The 19724-nt window shown below is 38.2% G+C and overlaps 1 long non-coding RNA gene across 1 annotated transcript; it reads right to left on the bottom strand.

Annotated features, from left to right (window-relative positions):
* Positions 1-17682: 17682 nt before the first annotated feature.
* On the bottom strand, positions 17683-19111 carry LOC108449542. Its single transcript, XR_001865727.1, has 2 exons — positions 19070-19111; positions 17683-17885 (listed from the first exon to the last, which is right to left on the bottom strand). It is a non-coding gene; the product is annotated as an uncharacterized LOC108449542 (long non-coding RNA).
* Between the last annotated feature and the right edge of the window lie 613 nt (positions 19112-19724).

Here is a 19724-nt window from a genome sequence, read left to right as displayed (position 1 = left end):
GGCCTGATATAGGCAATAAAAATCTGTATGAAAAAAGATCCACTACACTGTACAATTACTTGATTTAATGAGGTTTTTATTATGTCAATCCCATGGAAAAATGCAGTAATTTCTCTGTTGCATCAATATTTCTTTACCAGTTTAATTTATAATGATATAAATCTTCCAAAAGTTCCTACAAATAAAAAATCACTAGGATTTATTTTCCCCAGTATAAGTGAGTTCATCATCCTCTCTCCTTTTACAGCATCAGGGTTGTGCACGAGGTACCCTAGAAAATATTACTGAAATGTAATAAATATTGCTCCATAAATATCCACAAACATTCTTCAGTTTTGCTTCTTTTTACCAATTACTGTCATAACAGAAATATTGCTAAAACATGATTTTCTAAGTACTTCATTGGAGTGATTATTGCAGAAAGTACAGCTCTTCAAACCCATCCAAATTCATCTTGATAAAAACATAAACAGAAGCTTGTTAAATGCCTATTTTGTCTCACATTGTTGCACACTTCTGAATGAGAAAGATTCTTGCCTTTTTTTCCCTTCGCTAAGTCTGATATCCTAAATACCAAACTGGATATATGCAACCTTTGTAGTTACAACACCTTGCTCTTTCATGATCTTATTTCTGACTTTTGCAAGATATTGATTTTATGTCATGATGCGATGATGAGCTCCTTCTCTAGGTGGCTGGATGTACCAGAAAATGGTCTAGTGTTTATGCAATGGCTTTTTTTTCCCTGGCCTGAAAATTTTATTTATGTCTGCACAATTAAATCAACTCTATTCCTTCATCTCTCCCTCCTGTTACTGTGGATACAGAGAGAGAGTAGGGATTGTGCATTCTCATTTGAAGTAGTAACTAACACAACAAAGTCAGTAGCATTTTGCAGCTCTTCTTTTCCGTGCTTTCTTCAGTCATGCCTTGGCATCTCTGCACATTCTGAAGATCAAGTGCAGGCTTTACAGGACTGAACATTTAATAGCTTACAGAATAAGTAAGGGAGCAGATCCAGAGTAGAGGAAAATTAAATACTCCTGAGTTATTTTATTAAAATTTCAGTTCTCCAGAGTTTATAGTTGTAAGCAGGGATGGAATTTCAAAAAAGCAATTTCAGGGTGCTTTTATGGAGTTCCTTGCTTGACTACTGAAAGCTGTAATAGTTACAATAAAATTCTGGGATGAGGCGCCAGTATAGCATATCCTATGACAGTGTAATAAGTTATGTTTTACAAATAAACTCCACTAAAATCAGGCTGATTAATCCAGTCCTCCCTAACATCACTGCAAGCTCTGCATGTATCCAGTAATTTTTTTTTAATGTGCATTTAATAAACATCGTATTTTATGATGAAGTGGAATATTTTATTCATTGGATCTCAATTCTACAAAATCATATGGGAAGACACTGACTGATTCCTTAAGAAGAAAGAAACTACCTAATAAAATTCAGCCTAAGTTCTTTAGCTAAGTACATCACAAACAATGTTTTGCCCCCTAAAGTTCCCTTCACTTCATAATGCTGTGAAATAACTCATGGAAGTCTTCGAAAGCTGGAAGTTCAAAACCTCACAGAAGGTGCCGAATGATTTGTTGGATTCAGTTTCTTGACTGTAAGATGCAGGTGGAAGGACCTTGTTCTCTTCTGTCTCTACCATAGGGAAGAACACGATTTCAGCACTTTATCATTTAATTGTAACACTTCCTTTGAAGGTGATGGAGTTGTGGAAGTTGATTTTTAAACACTTGTTTAGACAGAAAATGGTCCCCTTCAGACACAAAGAATTCTTGCATTTCAGGAGAAAAGGGCAAAGAGGACACACGTAATTAGATGGGAAAATCAAGATTAACGAGTATGACAAAATCCCTCCTGATCCATAAGGCTTGTGTTTGCTTCCTACTAGCTTTCTCTAAGAAGGACTCTTCTTGTCCTCACCAGTCATCAAAAGATATTACTTGAAATCTGCATGCTTTTCATGACTTAATAAGGTAGAGGAGACGGGTGCAGAGCAAGAATGCACTAATTTTATCTTTTCTAAAGTGTTTAAAAATTCTCAAATTTTCCAGAATATTTATAAAATCATGCAAGGAAAGAAGTATGCTTTACATCAGGGAGATTTCTTTGGACTTAGATCAAAAACTTTGAACTTGAGTGTGTTAAAATATGCATTGCTTGAATGTACAAGTCTTGCTACAACAACTGCCCTTTACCACTTTTGAGTTCAAAACCCAGAGTTGGAAGATTGGGCAGTTTTAAATATTTCACTTTTTATCTAGGATATTGATGAAGAGAATGTGTGGCAGTGGGCCAGGACAAATAACCTACATTTCTTCCATGAGGAAGAAAATTTTCATTTGATTCAGAAGGTTTTCCATTAACCATAGTCTTTGACACATGTAACCTAGCCTATCTTTAGTTCATTTAGTACATACCACACTGATATTTTATAGCCCTATTTTTAAACATGAATCACATTGATCCAAAGCCACATATTTGTCAGGAAAATATTTTACTAATACAATTTTTTTTTTTTTGGCAGTTTAGGTTTTAATTTCAATAATTAAATAAACTAGACTTGAACAGAGTTAATTGATATTGTCGTCATTGTAGCACTCTTTTGTATTTAGGTAATGGAATTCTGCACAACCCAACAGGACACTCTATCCAGGTGTGATGTCAGAGACATGAATCTGTTGATATTTCCATTTTACATTTTTTCCTCTATCAATATTGACACAATTTTTTTTTTAATCTTCTCAACATGTTCTTTCATCCTAAAACTGGTTAAAAGGTAGAAAACACTACTCAGGGGGATCCTTAAAAAACTTGTTAAAAACTTCTGACGTACTTTTTCCCCCTCCATTTAGACATATTTCAATTTTGGATATATGTATAATTTTCTCCAGAGTTATTTCTGAATGGAAACATATTTTAACTTTGCAGTAGTACGTGCTTAATATTGGAAGCAGGAATAATTGGGATAATTATTTATATGCAATTCTTTAGTTAAATAGTCCAATTTTTGCAAATAAATATAATTGTGGCTTAGACCATTAACACATTATCATACTTCCTAAGAATACTTTCTTCTCCAGCAACGTTCAGGAAGCCTTTGACAAATCATTCACTGTCCTGTAAACACCAAGTATATTTTTCCTAAATAAAAGGAAAATAAAAAAACCTCTCTTGATATGAATAACAATTTTCTAAAGAAATAGAAATTCCAGACAAGAGCTGTCTGGTCAGATAATGGCTCCAAATCTCACTTCAGTTCAGTATAACATCCACTGCTCTGATGCTCATCCAGTGAGCATCCCAGATAGTCAGAAGCAGTTTTTTGTTGCTGGTCTGATGCCCACCATACAGTGTTCAGTTCTCCATTGGAGATCCCAAAGGAAAATGGAGCCCTTGGGCAGGTCCAGGCATCCCTGGCTGAACTCTTCTGTCTGATACAACTGAGCCTCTGCTTTCATTCCCAGTTCACATGATTCTACTACTGAGTTTAAGGGGCTCTCTCATAAAACATTATATTCTTCACAGTACCCATGGCTTTACTGTAAGCATAGTGATATCCACCACTTACTTATTCAAACCTACTTCCAGGTGAATGAATAAATCTCAGTAGACAGAACTACTGGTAAGCATAACTGCAATGTATGGAAGTAAAGTCAGCTAGAAGTGATCATTGTGCCCTAGCAAAAGAACAGGATTCAATTTTTTTAATTTTTAAAACTAATTTTTTGTCTGGATTTCTTTCACCTGGAGAAAGCCTACATTTTGCATTCCTAAATTAGACTCAAAACTTCTCTCGTGTTAGTAATTTACTGGCCATGAGCATATTTATAAATTACACTCTTTTTTATGTTTTCCTGAGGCTATGAACAGACACTTTTGCATGGCAACTATTCATCTTGACAGTTTTATCCTACAGTCATACAAAGTAAAATTTATTGTCTTCCAGGGGAGAAATTAAAAAGCAAGTTCATGTGCTTATCACCTTAATTTTACCAAATACATTAAGCTTCTAAACTCTCTAATACTCAGTACAGAATGGAAGGGGTGGGAGGTTTCCTAGGTCATTTCATGCTTTTAATTCTTCTATTTTTTTCCAAATATATTTGAAAAATCTAAATATTTACCTTGAACACATACATTCCGGTACATATATCAGCAATGAAGTATATAAGAAGTAATGTCCCTATACCAGTTTTATCAAATATGGTCCAGTGGATTTTTACTTCTCTGAGATACAGTTCTCATATGCTACCCTCCTATCAGTCTTTTATTTAGACCATAATTAAAAAAAAAAAAAATAGTCACAAAGAATAGGAACATCTTAAGTGACTACAGCTAATTACATCATCAGGATCTTAATATGAAAATCAACCCAAAACAAAAAGCAAATTAAGCTTATAACTTCAAACAACTGAAGAGTCACAATATAAATATTGACACCTTCTCATTCATTTTTTTCTTAGGCACTGAATAAGTTGTACAGTAAAGGAAACCTGATTTTAATGACATTATCCAGATTTCATTTATATGTGCTAAACACATTCTTTTCAGACACAATGTTAATAACAGGATTTTTCCAGGGAAGTACAATTTAAGCATCTAGTGTGAAGAGACTGTTATATATTCTCACCATCATCGCAGCCTCCATCTACTCCCTGTCTGTGGTCTCTTGGTCCCAACCAAATACATTGCTCTACAATGTAAAACTAATGCATGCAAGAAAAGTATTTCCTCCACAATGTGACATATTGTATCTGTTTTCAACCCTAAACTTACACTGTATTCTTGGCCAGAACTGCTGACTGTCTCCCCAATAAAATACAATATTAGTATTCAAAATTTCCTAACAAGAGCAGAGAAAAAGCTAAGCTATGGATATATTTTTCACATGGAAGCGATTTTCTTATTTTTTTATAGAGATAGCACATGTTATGTTAGGCCTCAGAATTTGTGACATCTGCTACTAATGCAGCATATGTTGTACTAGGGCTACTTAAGGAGATGTTACATTAGCATCATAATGTTTACTGATTAATAGTAATACATTATGCCTGCTTACTTGCCCTATCTTACCCTCACAGGAATTCCGTCAGAGATTTCTACATTGATTCTACTGCTACACAGTTACTGCACTAATTGGGCCATACTTAGCTGTTGTACCAGCTCCTGAAATGCCATGCTATATGACATCATTATTATATGGTAGGTATTACATGCCAACTCTATGAAAATCTTGCAAAAAAGTTTATTAATAAGACAACGTAGATGATACCACATACCAGGTTTAACAGAACCTTACTATCCACCAAGATAATTTCCAGAATGACATTTTGACAGAACACCAACAGATATTGCATTTGTTCACAACACTGAGCTGTAGGAAGGAAAGCATTTAAGGAGAAAATTCAGAGTTATTGTGGGCAGCTTAAGGAAGAAAAAGTCAGATGTCTCCACATTGTCATGGGGCTTACAGAAACAGCAACCCTGTGCCCCTCTTCTCAGATAAAGCCATCCACCTCACCCACACAGATTTCACAGTATGTTCTGAGTTGGAAGAGCTCCACAAGGATCATCAAGTCCATCTCTAAAGTGAATGGCCCATATGGGTATCAAAACCACAACCTGGGTGTCATTAGCTCCATGCTCCAACCAACTGAGGTAACGTTAGACACAGACCTCATTCTCACAAAGGAAGCTACAGTGATTTCAATAATATGTGGTAGACAATGCCATTTAGCCACCAAATGGTGGCAAATATCTTTGCCTGTAAATCACCATACTTTCCTATTTCATGGTTTGCTCTTTTTCCCTTTCTCAGTTATCCAGTTCCCCACCATTTCCTAATGAGCTCTTCTCCATTTTGGTACATTTGAGGATATTTCTACAGGTATAAAATCAAACAAATGATGGTGTGGGAAGAAAAGAAAACACAAATGAGAAATGTCAGGCTTAGCAGCTAATGGGGAAAAAAAAGGAGAGGAGTCAAGAGAGAAAAAGAGGGTTCACTAAGAAAAAGGAGAAGTATACAGAGCTGAGTGGAAAGAAGAAAGGAAAAGGGGACTGAAAAATAATTGAAAAGAAGAATAAGATAAAGAATAAAGAAATAATAGAAAGGGAAGAATTAAGTTAAAAGATGTGAAGAAAGATAACAGCTCCATGTCAGATATTCAACTGAAAAGAACTAAGATGAAGTGTTGTGATAAACACATTGAAATAAAATATCAAAGACAAAATCTTACGGAACTACACTGAGAAAACAAGTAGGCTGACAATGAAAAACCCAATTACTAAAATGAGAGCTACATTTTGCTATGGCATGAGCAGACACTAGAAGGTTTGAAATATAAATAGCATTGAGAGAAGAGGAAGTTTTAATCCTGCATTCATACATATCTACCCCCATTACTAAAATACTGCCAGTAACATAACACAAATGTGTAGTACAGGCAGGAGCATGGGCATCAAACTTTAGTGGAGCATGAATAAAAGAAAAGTGATTGCAGCCATTGTAGTCTCACTACCACTTCATTTTCTTCAGCTCTTGGGTGAGAGAGCAGAATTACTGTGTATGTTATTTTAGTGCCTACAATCATCCTGCTATGTCACTACATTGTCATTGTTTAAAGAAGCTTTATGATAAGTGACATATTTATAGTGTTTCCCATATTAGGGTTTTTATTAAGTGGCACACTAAAGTAGCAAGAAAAATCCATATCAAATGAGCCTCCATTTTTAATGGTTTACTGCATCTGCTCTATTTTCTGACTGCTATTTTGTTTAATGGGAGACTGAGATTCTTGAAATCTTTTGTGAAATTAACATCTTACTGGAGAGAGTTCTCCTCTAACTGAATCCAGCTATAATAAGTCCCATCATGCTTTGTTCCTCTACACCTGGACCCTGAATAGCCCTTTGTATATCTAACATCTCTTCCTGCCCTGCACCTAATTCCCATCTTCCCAAGCACTTAGTTTTGCGCTATCTCATTTCCATGATCTGGGCTGTTCAAGTGATCCATTTTCAGATAAATCAAATATTAGTGCAGGTACTGTTCCTTCACAGGTGCTTTTTATCCACAGCTGCTGCAGACTTGGACAAATAATCCAGAATGTTCCAGCACACTGCAAAGTCAGATATACTATCTGCCCATACTATCTAAAATGAATTAATATCGCAGTTACTTAAATGTGAAACTGGGGGTTTTTAATAGTCTCTTTTCAAGCCCCACAGTGTAGCTTTGCTTGTATGAATCCATGCATCAGGATGGAACTGTTCTGTGTAGCGGATGGCAGAGCAGAAGCTGCAGAAGCACACACAGTCTCACGGATTCCTCATTCATCAGCTGGCAGTTCTGGTGCACACTACTTACAGCAATTAAGAAGAAACACACTGCCATACAAACAAACAAAGGCCAATTGTATCAAGAGAACCTGTACCTGTGGGAGTACGTGGTCACAGAATTGCTGGAAAAATTCATCTGCCTCCCAGATTAGGACAGACAAATCCAAATCCAAAAGAAATGTGTTTTAATCATCACTAAAAAGTTATCAGAGTGGACTTTCATGGCTGCATGAAGAAACCAGTGTCATGCCAACCAGTGAAGTATCCAATAGCACTGTAGTAAAAGTTTGTACTTCAGTGACCACTGCAGTTTATTCAAATGTGACCAAGTTGGCTGAAATAGTAGCTAGCATTTAGATAATGCAGATGTGAACACTTTGAGAACTTTTATCATGAACATGTGCCCATGTTTTTGTGGAACAGCACACAAAAAAAAGCCCCTCATCAATTACAGAGGTTACTAATACTTCGTAGCTGCGCAGTAATTAGGTAAGATGTTTCCACAGAAACAGTCCTACCAATGCTCTTGCCCATCCTACATAGGGGAACAGAAATCCCAAGTGAACTATCCCTTGAAGTATTTCATGACTTTTTTCTCAGAAGGACATAGCTTGTTCAGGAGAGCCTGGGTCTCATCTAACACATATGCAAAGTAGACGACCTGGGATTGCCTGGGAATAAATCCAGAACTAGATTATTTAGCAGAACAGGGGTTCACCTACAGAGATGTCTGTGCCTTCCTCACATGCTCCATGCTTTTTCAATTAAGTTCTGTCCTGACAATCCACAATCGGGCAGAAGAAGGTTTGATGAAATAGTTGGCAGTTGCAGGCTGGAGGTAGCCTGAGCACTTGGCAAGCTGAAAGCAAGGTAGGGCGACTTACAAAGCCATTTGTCTGCCAGTATGGCCAACACCATCTGTACTACTGTGACCTGCTGTGCCCCAGCACAGTATCTGGGTCAAAATTTACACCAAAAGTGAAAAAATCTACAATCACTTCTAGTTTAGACATATCACACAGACGACTGTGCATCAACCATTTCTGGGGCAGACACAACTAAGTAGACTGAATGCCCGCTGCCAGTGTAACTGAAGCAGTATAAAATGGAATTTGATATAGTTTTACTGCCCTAATTTTTACATTCTGGTAAGAAAATAAATCCTGTCACTTTCCTCTCTCTGCAATTCTTGTGCTTTAAAAGACAGTAACAGGTAATGGAGGACACAACACAGAAAGGTGTGCTGCTGGAGCTTATGGTGGCAAACAAGGAAAGTCTGGAGATGTGAGGGTGGGGGAAGCCTTAACTACCGCAACCATGAGATCAAGGAGCAGGTCAATGAAAAGGTTATACACCTGAGCTTCAGGACAGCTAACTTTGCCCTCTTCAGGGATCTTCTTGGAGTAATCATATGTGAATGTACCCTAGAGAGCATCCCCATGGATGAAAGATTTAACAAAAGAGGCAGGACACCTGCATGGATGAACAAGAAACTCCTATGAAAACTCATACATAAGCAAGAGGTGCATGAGCTGTAGGGGACAGGATGCCTGGGATGAATATAGGGATGTTATCGGAGTATACAGAAATGAAATGAGAAAGGCCAAGGCCCCTTTGGAATTAAATATGGCTAAGGATGTTGAGGACAACAAGACGGACTTTTTCAATTAATTTGAATATAATTCAATTTTAATATAATTTAAATAATAACAAAGGGAATACTAAGGAAAATGTGGACCCACCACTGAATGGAACAGGGAACTTTGCAGCAGAGGTTTCAGAGAAAGTTGAAATACTGAACATCTTCTTGCTTTCAGTCTTCACTGACAAGGCCAGCCCTCAGGAATCCCTGACCCAGAAGATCAGGGAGAAGGTCGGGAGGAAGGGTGACTTTCCATTGTTTGAGGAGGTTCAGGCTAGAGATAATTTAGTCGAATTTGACATCCACAGGTTCATGGGCCCTGACGGGATTCGCCCATGGGTGCTAAGGGAACTGGCACACCTCATTGTTATGGCACTCTCATCTTTGAAAGGTCATGGCAGTCAGGAGGGAGCCTGGGGACTGGAAGAAAGCAAATGTCACCCCAATCTTCAAAAAAGAGAGAGAGGGAGGAACAGGCCAGTCAACCCCTCCTGGAACAGCACGTTCTAGAGATCATTTTAATCATGTAGAAGACAAGAACGTGATCGGGAGTAGTCAGCATGGATTCACCAAAAGGAAGTCATGCTTAACCAGACTGATTACTTTCTATGATGGGACAACTGGCTGGAGAGATGAGGGGAGAGCAGTGGGTGTTGTCTACCTGGACTTCAGCGAGGCTTTCGACATGACACCTCATAGGTGAGCTCAGGGAGGGTGGGCTGGATGAGTGGATAGTGAGGTGGATTGAGAACTGGCAGAGTTCAGAGGGTTGTTATCAGTGGCACAGGTTGAAGACCTGTCACTAGTGGTGTTCCCCAAGGTTCAGTATTGAGCCCAGTATTGCTTAAGTTATTACATGCTAGATGGATACAATCCTGAGCAGCGTGCTCTAGGATGACCCTGCTTGAGCAGGGAGGTTGGGCTACGTGGCCTTACATATTCTATGATTCTGTAAAAGAAAAGCAAGAAATACCTCCTTTGGTAGTCAAAACACAATCTGCTACAGTTTTTTAAGAGCTCAGGACCTATTTGCTGAAGTCTTATAAGTATGTTCATATTCACCTTTGAATTAATTTAAATTTAAAGGAAATTGTTCTTGGATATGTTTCACTTTCATTGCATCAAACAATAAAACCTCAGTAATCTGCATTCCACTTATGTATGAGCAGCCCAATACACCCTTCAGTTTCTTCCAATGTGTACATTAAAGGCTTTATTTTTATGGGCTGTGTTGCAGTATGCATATGAACACTATCATGCTCACTGCTGGAACACCTCAGCAATGGATACAGATGATGAGGAAGAATGACAGTTTTCTAGAATGTTTTCTAGAATGGTCACTCATTTTTCTGCAGGTGCCCTCTTGACCATAAACTTTTTGGAGCAGAAATCATTTTTAGTATCATAACATACATCAGATATTCCTCTAGTTCTTAATAAAAGAATAACAAAATTGCAGATAATTGTAGCTAAATTACAACTCGTAAAAGGAATTAATTAAACTTTTGTGGATTAACTACCCTCTGGTTTTCATTACTTATTCACTCTGATGCTAATTTGAAAAATTCTGTAATTCACCATAGCTCTCCCTATCTTTAATGCAAATTAACAAGTTTCTACTGTAATGCAGTTATTATTATCTTCCCTTGCATATATGCACATATTTCTTTAATTAAAACATGCTGTATTTTTAAAAATCAGATTACCTGGTATAAAGGAAACAGAAAACATGAACAATGTACTCAGCCATTTAGATAAAAGCTGGGAGCTTTGAGAATAACAGAGGTCTTTTGTTGTGTTTAATAAAAATTAGGCAAATGTAAGAGAGAAATTTTAATGAGGTGGTTTCAGTGGAGGTCTTTTAGAAGCACTGCATGCATATTGTATTCATTGAGGATCCCTAACAAACCACCAATCCATTTGTAGACATTATACAGTTGTATATTACATACACTAAGTTAAGTTGTAGAAGTGAAAGACAAAAAAGTAAATAAAGAACACTATATAAATCTGAAAATCAAATAAATAATTTTTTTCCTTCTTATCAATCAAGCTGCCCTTTTCTTATAACATACATGAATTTTTACTCATTGATGCCTAAGGCTACTGTGTAGTTTCTCAATAACAGAATTTTAATACAGGAAGTGTTCTAAGACAAAATTCTACGTTCAATAGAAATGTAAGAAACATGAGGATGGGCAATCAAAATATTGAAAGGTGATTCTTTTTACATCCTTTGTTTATATGCTCAATATTTTTCATTTCCAGTGGCTTCATGAATTTCAGGCATTCATAGATTAAGAGATTATTTTGATTTTATATACAAATGAAGGTTGTCACATCACAACATTTGACAGGTGAAAACTTTTCTGATTGAAAAGTGATATCAAGCTCACCTATCCTATAATTCATTTGTATTGGTATTTTTGATATGTTTTGATACATTTGATATATTTTCCATTAGTGGGGAAGAAATACAAGAATTGTAAAGTCTTACCATTTTCACAGTTGGATTAGTTACACTATCACTCCCATCAAGATTTACTGAAGAGAATGGCAACACATCTGTCATGTAAGACATTTGCCTCCTCAGGTGTCTTCTGCTGTCATGTTACCTTGCTTTCAAGTTCTTGCTCAAGCCCAAATCTCCCAGTTGTCCGGAATGAATGTGTATTGGCTGACACTTCTGTTCAGCTGCAGAATGCAGCATCTATATCCTCAGACAGGTATGAGGTCAGGGGCCAGCAGCACAGACTGTCTTGTGTTTAAGTCCCAGTTCTGCAGACTGAAAGCAACAAGCAGTTGACTGGCACAGCAGGACCTGCTCATGCACTACAGACTTGACCAACCTGTATTGGCGAGATCTTGTTGCTGTGGCTTTTCCAAGTGGTGTGTGATGTGCCAGCAGCATCTGGATTTTCTTAATTCATGTTTTTTTGCATTGTTTCTGCAAAAAAAATTAGCATCTTCACCTTGTTGAAGCTTTTGGGATGGCAGCAGGGTTAGTTCCCTAAGGAGGAAGAAGAGCAGGATGCTGTAGTCAGACAAGGAAGACTGTATTGGCAACACAAAATACTTCCCAGAAGGAGATGGCAATTGGTTCTTAAAGAGTCGGGAAGGGGGAGGAATAAAAAGGGAGAAAGCTTTAACGCAAAAGATGAACACTATTTTTAGGATGAAAAAAAAAGGAATTCTCTGGGATAAACCTGACCACAGAAAATGAGAGTACCTGTACCACAGGACTTACTTAGCATAACATGGAGGGGAGCCAGAAGGCTGAAAAAAAAGTGGAGAAACCATCGGTTGAATGAAAAGAGGCAGAGGAAAGAAAGGAGGGGTTGACTATTGGAGAAGGAATAGGAGGATATGGATGAGGAAATTGCAGTGGGTAATGGTGTTTGTAGCTGTGGAAGTCCAGCCTATACAGTTGGGACTTATGTGTATTAATATAAACTCTCTTTCCTCTACCTGTCCGCAGAAAGGACAAGCCAGGTGGGTCTACATTAATGCACTGTTTAATCTATATTTGCACCTACAGAGTCGTGGAGACTTCCTCACCAGCATGTAGTGTGTAGGCACAGCTGCATGTATCTTCAAAGACATAGAACCTTTCTGGTGAGCATCACTTCACAAATGCGATTTGTGGCCCTGAATAGCCTGGGAAAGCATAACAAAGGAATTTTCTTTTGCCTTATAATCATGGATAGTGGCAACATGTGATGATGGGTACTGATGACCCAGATAGGACCTGTCTGCCTGCTAGAAAGACCTATCAAAGTGTGAATCCCAGCTAGGTAGCTGTCTGATGAGGTTGTATTTGGCTTAGAAAGCTGGGGTCAGCTCAGACATTGACAATACAACCTTAAGGCATGAGGAAAAAAAATGGCTGCTTCTCCTAGCAGCAACCTTTAAACAAAAATGTTATCTTTTGTATAACTAGTGAGAAAAATGAGTTTTAATGGAGTAGAACTGCCTCATGTTGTAAAACAATCTTGGCATGTAATAATCTGATTTGAGGTAAAATCTGAACAACTAAAATGTACAAACCTATCTTCTGTCTCGTGGTGAAAAAAAAGGTAGTAGAGGAAGAGACAAGTTTTCCCTGGAGGACAAAAAGGGGTTTTGGTCTCAGTTCAATGAGGAGAAAAAGTTCTAAGACATTGCTCCATGCTGGTACCTGAGTATTTAATGTGTGGGTCCAGGAAAGTACCACATAATAGCAAGCTTGCACAGACAGCACCAACAGGATGCAAACCTGGAGCTTCTACTCCAGGCTTTTGCAGCCTCATAAACAAAATGAGCAGACAGATCAGCTGAAGGGATTAGATATCATAAGGACAGTGTGTTGCCCAGTGCTATGTTGAATGTGGGTGGACTAAAGTTGAAAAAGAAACTGTGGGAATTAGAGATGAGTGTGATCTATGGGGAAATAAAGCCAGCAGGTAGGAGGTGAAGTAATTTACTTATTTGTTGAAAGGGTTGTGGTCCTTTGTCAGAGAATTTGTGTAAATGATAGACAGCAAAAGAAATTTTGTGGGATTGATAATACCAGTAATGAAAGAGTCAAAGAGGAAAATCTTTTGGCAGTTAAAACAATATTACTGTTTGTCAATTAGCATATTCCTAACTTTGAGGACCACTCATAACTGAATTCTGAGTGTTATAATTTGAATGTATCCTTACCATCTGCATACTTGAGAGCTGAAATTTTCCCATTCTGAAGTATTTTCTGAACAATTATCCTCCACCTTGAAGGAAAAGAGAGAATCTCCTGGGCTAGGAAATGTATTACAATCTCATTGAAAAAAGAGTCAGTGTTGGAGTAGCAAGGACCACTAACCTGCAGCTCACAAATTAAGGCAAGGAGGTGAAAAGGTCCTACTTTTGTCGAGATTTGTGCTTGTTACTTGTGTGTACCTTGCAGAGTTTCACAGCTGATGTCAATCAGCAGAGCCTGCCATTGAGTATAAGTGATGCTGCACTAATATACTCCCACAGAGAATTAGGCCCACAATGTGTTAAATGTTCTGGATTGGGAATGAATGTGGTATTATATTTGAATACCAAATGAGTGCTGCATCATTTGTTTCTTTCTTATCTGGCAGTTGGAAAGTTGGAGACATTGCATGTGAAAAAGAATAATGTTACACTTATTTTGAGCAGTTGACAGACATGGCTGGAAGCCTGATATGATTAATACCTCAATAATAGGGCTTCAGTAAGTTAGTCCCAATGGATTCACAACCTAGAAAGAGTGCCAAGATACTAATAATAGTTAAGGTACTTTTATAAGATAACGAATTCCATTTTTAGCTTTGTTTTACCAAGGAGCTTTTATAATGCATTAAACTCAAGAGACTTAAGGAGATCTCTTAAACACAAGTGGGTGGAAAGGAAGTGGTTGCAAGGACATGTGAATACCAGCTCTGAGCAGAAATAGCCTGAGATACCTATCTTCATATTCATTTCCTTAGCAACACCTTGAGAATTTTTCCCTCAGATATTCAGATATAAGGAAATTTTTATGTCTTTCTCTTCTAGGATATCTGCGGAAGAGATGCTGCCCCACCCAGTAGGGAAAAGCAAAATATTAAACTCAAATGCATATAATCTCAGCTGCAAAGTAGGGCCAAAAATCATCAAAAAGTTCTCCTTTTTGTGTTTTCTTTCATTCCTAAAGCAGCAGGAACATTCAGATCTCTTTCCTTCCCCTCACTAGACTTAAGGACAAGGGATGTCTTTACAGTGACAGAAATCCAAAACCTATAGAAAGACCTTGTCTGTAGATGCCTTCTTTCTGCATCAGCCAGCAAGTGGAATGAAGTTCTACTTACGGAACAATATCATTCCAGGAGTTATCCTTATCCAGACAATACACTTCCAGTCCAGGAAAAACTCATTTTGGATATGTTATTTTTCACTTGTTTTACAGCATCTTTATGGATAGGGGTGTCAGCTGAGCTGGTAAGAAACTTTACAGTAGATCCAGTGGTGAGTTCAAGCCTTGCTCTGGTGACGTGCCAAGTACCAGCAGCAGGCAGCTCAGCCATGATAGCTTACCTGGTTATTCACACTGGAGGATCAGAGGCAGTAGCACAGGTGCTGACCACTCCATATTTTTATGTAGCTTTGCTCTGTAGTCTGGTGTGCCTTTACAGAATGGCTTATTCAGGCTCATATGCATAAAGAGGTTCTCACAGCAATAAGAACCTTATTGAACTGGGCACTGTGCATGCATGTTATTATAAACAGTGCCTGTCTAATAAATCTTTAGTCTAATTACAGAAAAGGGGGAGAAGAAGGAAGTATACCATAGGAATTTTGAGAATACAAAAAAAAACATTTAGGGGGAAATACATGTGTTGGAGTAAAGGCAGGTAATGTCATTGAAACAGAATAGCAGAGTGCAGCAGCACTGAGTTTGGTGGAGCCACAGATGGTGAGCCCCTGCAGGAATGTGGAGAAGGAGGGATGTGGTCACAAGGACAGGCTAAGGTGCCTTTCAATGTAAAGTCTTTCACGGGTGGTAAACGGACAAGGTGAAAGATAAAATACAATGAGATTTAGGCTAAGGAAGAGATTGAAATATGTATGGGCAAAAATTAAATAATAGATGTTAAGGTGTGATGGAATAAATTTTATAATAAATAGGAGAATGTAAACAACACAAATCCCAAACTGTGATATGGAATAAAGGGGAAAAAATTATGTCAGTCAGTAATTAAGACTGCAGGCTTACTTTGGATAATATTTAGCTCAAACTTTTAATGCTGAAAAAAGCAAAAGTCTGCCCTATCACTTTACAAGTAATTCTAAAATAAATTGATTTTCCTTTTAAATTATCTTCAGTCAGAACTTAACTTTTATAAACTACAGTTTTGCTAAGAAAGTTGATTAATCTACTTAATAATTGTAAACTTGCCTATTCATCTTCTGACTTTGAGAGGTCTTCTTTTGCTTTCCATGTCTATTTGAGAAATAATTTAGTTTGAAAGCTATCACCAAAGCATGCTCCTGTCTGCTGTTCTTTATCTGCTGATGAATTGAGCTTGTAGATATCAACTCCAAAGTGAGTTATATTTAAGTTCTCTTAAACTGACAAATGTGATCAGATATGAAAAAGTGGTGATTTTACACTTTAAAGTATAAAAATGTAGCTTATTCACATTTTGATTGCTGTTTGAATTATTTCATCTCTTTTTTCCCTGAGTTCACTTAAGCCTAGGATTTGAGCTGATAAATCAATGCTAGCGTGCACTCCCCCACTAATGCTTTTAATGGGCACTCTCTTTGGAAGTTAAACATTCTAGTAAATCGCTCAAACAGTCTTGAAAGGCTAAACACAGCTTTGAAATCTTTCTCATGTTGCATAAGGTTGTCTTAAGCTTTCAACATAATTGTAAAAGTACAAAGCCTTGAAACTAAAATTGTGTTGTAATAACCAACTTCATTGCTATAGTCACAGTGGTTGTTATGATGATCCAAATTCTCACCATTGTGTTAATGTAGATTTTCGATTCCTGCATGCATTATTTTTGAAGCCTTGTAGGCCATTTCCTTTTCAAAGTTTCAGAAATATTCTTAGTTACATAACAGATGAATAAACAGCACAATGTTTGCAGATTCTTTCTGTCTACTCACTGTGAGTAGCAATATCTTCCTCTCATTATCAAATGCTTCTTTTTTAATGTTCAGTTAAATCAAGTGAGCATGAAATAAATATTTAATGCATAGAGACTACCTGAGAAAAATCTTTGTTTCAATCTTACTCCTGTTCATAGCTGCAAGGAGAGATCTTATTTAACTGTACAATGTGAATGTAATAGGACATTTATTTTTAGGAGCTCTCCAATTGTTTTCCTATCACACTGCTCAGTCTATTCAATTACCTATCTTTTCTGAAAATGCCAGTTGTCCCAAACGCTTTGATGTCCATTGACAGCAACTGCTAGTAAAGCAGTGATCATGAAGACAGTCCACACAGCCACTAGCAAGAGCACTGAGCACTGCTTCACTGCCCTGTAACACATTTGCCAGCCTAATATTCAGTTCTCAAATATCTCACACATTTCAATGCCTCCTTCCTCCTCTTGTCCCTGAAAAATAAATCTCCAACCAGTTTGCTATGTTAGAAAGCCAGCATTACTTTATTAACAGTGCTGGAAGCATGGGGATTGCTCATAAAGCAATGCATACTCAGCAACCTCACAGAACAGGTTATATTCTTGAAACTAATACATATTTATCACATTTGTATTACATATTCATTACATAGGCTGAATACATGCATTTATGTTAATTATTTATGGACTTATTTGGATATGGTTCTGGATCTTCTAATGAATCTCTTCTCCTTGAGAGTGTCTCAAATATGTGGTCAGGTCATAATGGACTTCCTTTATCATTCTTTGCCCTGACACACAATCCTTGTTCTCAAAACTAAGACATCTGCTAGTACATGTTTATCACTGATGTAGGTAAATAAGGAAGCAATTCCTGGCTCAAGAATATTCATCACAGATATAGGGATCAAACACTATAGCACTAAAGTTAAAAGAATTTTCCAACATCTTCCCCCACTGCTGCATAGACTCCTTTAAAAAAAAGGGACTTACAATCTGATTATTAAAATTATTAGAGAAATGCTTCAGCCCAAATTAATATGCAAATGAGACCATTTGCAAATGGCAATAGTATGGCTTTTTTTCCACAGTAAATGCAAGGAGAGAGAGAGAGAGAGAGAAAGAAAAAAAGAAAAAGGGGAGTGGGGGAGAGAAAGAGAGTGACAGAGAAACAGAAGAAAAGAAAATATCCCCACTCCGTGGATCCCCATGGCGTCCTGTTGATCCTGTTCTTCTGGTCGTCTTGGCGGTGAGAGTCCTGCAAAACACAGAGTCCAATGGATTAATATATGTTCAGGCCAGGTGGGAGTGCCCAGGTACCTCCCCTTGCAGAAGGGCAAGTTTGACACACATATATGTTACAGACTCTGGATCTGTTGCATCACTTTGCATCACATGCAGTCATCTGGTGGAAGGCGTGAGGAATCAGTCTCAGGGTGGTTTGGGGGGTCTTTGATGGTTTGTGATGCCTCCTCAGCTGCCTCCCACGTGAATGTCCCATGGATGTGGCCTTCCTGGGTTGGGGGGGTTTACACCTGAGCCAGTTTGTGTAAGGGAGGATGGGTGTTCACTGCCTCTGACCAGAGGTTATGCCACACATCCAAAACTCTCCTCCTCCCCTTGGTTGGGGGACAGTCTGTGGAAACCTGGCCTCAGCAGATGAGCCTGTGGGCTGTGGCCTTCCCCACCCTGAACCCAGCCAGAGCTGCTGGGTTTGGCTTTCCTTGTGGATATATTCCTCTCCCTCAGCCCTGTTTACTTCTCCCTAGACCTGAGATAATTGGCCTCTAGTGTCAGCTTAATCTTATCTCAAGATCCTTTAGGTGGATTAACTCACAGTCCAAAGTTCCAGTCAGGAGGCATATTCAGGAAAGGGTGGGCTTAAGTGGTCACAGCTTCTTTATACAGTTTTGCCATAATGGGCAAAAAGTCCGTCATAACCATGTTTAAGCCATTAAGCATAACATTTCAGTCTCTCACACTTGTTTGGTAATGCTCTCCTGACAAACATCAAACTCCTGACATCTGTTACTGAATCCTTTTTAGCATTGTGGTGCTCCAAAAGGACACCTGCTGTCATGGATCAGACAGAAATCTGGGAGGCAGGAGTTTCTCACACCTAATTTTGTCATTTATTTATATTTCCCTTATGTTCATCTGTGAGTATGTCAATTTACCACAAATTAAAGATCTGTGGCCTTGAAAACACATTAATATTGTAAAAGGGAGCTGTTCTTAAAAGCAAATCAGAAAGAGCTAAAGGCATCTCCTTCAGTGAGACTACCACTCACCAGGTCACAGGGGCACTACTTGAATTACTGTACTAGTTTGAAAACAAACCAGTGGGAGGCACCAAGTCAGAATAACAATTTAATGGAAATTAAAGAAAAGGGAAAAAAAGTAAAAGAAAACACTGTCAAACTGACAGAGTCAAGGTACAACCTGACACCCTGTTAGGCAGGGTGGTGGTAGCAGTCTGGTAGAATGGTGGCTGCAGTCCTCGGAAGCAGTGATCCTGTAGTAAAAGAGTCTGCTCTTCCTCAGAAAGTCCAGTGGTGGCTGTATAGCTCCTGTCCTCTGGAAATCCAGTGGGAAGGGTTGTCTCTGGTGGTCAGAGTCCCAGATTATATCCACGATGGGATGCTTGGTTCCTCCCTCTGGGTGGAGCATCTCACAATGGGGTAATGAGTCATGAGGCCAAGTGTTGATTAGGCTCATTAACAGAAGATGGTCCGGAGGGAGTTATCTCTGAGTCATGGGGCAGGACAATGATGGGCCATTAACAGAAAGATAGTCTGGGGGGAGGAGGCAAGGAAACACTGCCCCACCTGATTTCAACAGCTCATGAGGATGGTAATAGAATACACTGCAACCCAGGACAATTACTCAAACTGCTCTAAAAGTTGTAAGTACCACCTACAGTACATTGCTATTAGCCTAAAAACACACTGTAATAAATGGTGAAACAAATACTGTTTCTTAATTTATGAGGATTAGGGGAGCATTTTGTTTTCACTCACGAGAATAATATCATATTAACTCAGAAGATTATAGCTAAACAGAAGATATATTTAGAAATAATGTATGTAATTTCTGT

The sequence above is a fragment of the Corvus brachyrhynchos genome, unplaced genomic scaffold, assembly GCF_000691975.1.
Source record: "Corvus brachyrhynchos isolate BGI_N302 unplaced genomic scaffold, ASM69197v1 scaffold239, whole genome shotgun sequence".
In the NCBI taxonomy this organism is placed as follows: Eukaryota; Metazoa; Chordata; class Aves; order Passeriformes; family Corvidae; genus Corvus; species Corvus brachyrhynchos.
This window is presented reverse-complemented; position numbering and strand designations above follow the sequence as displayed.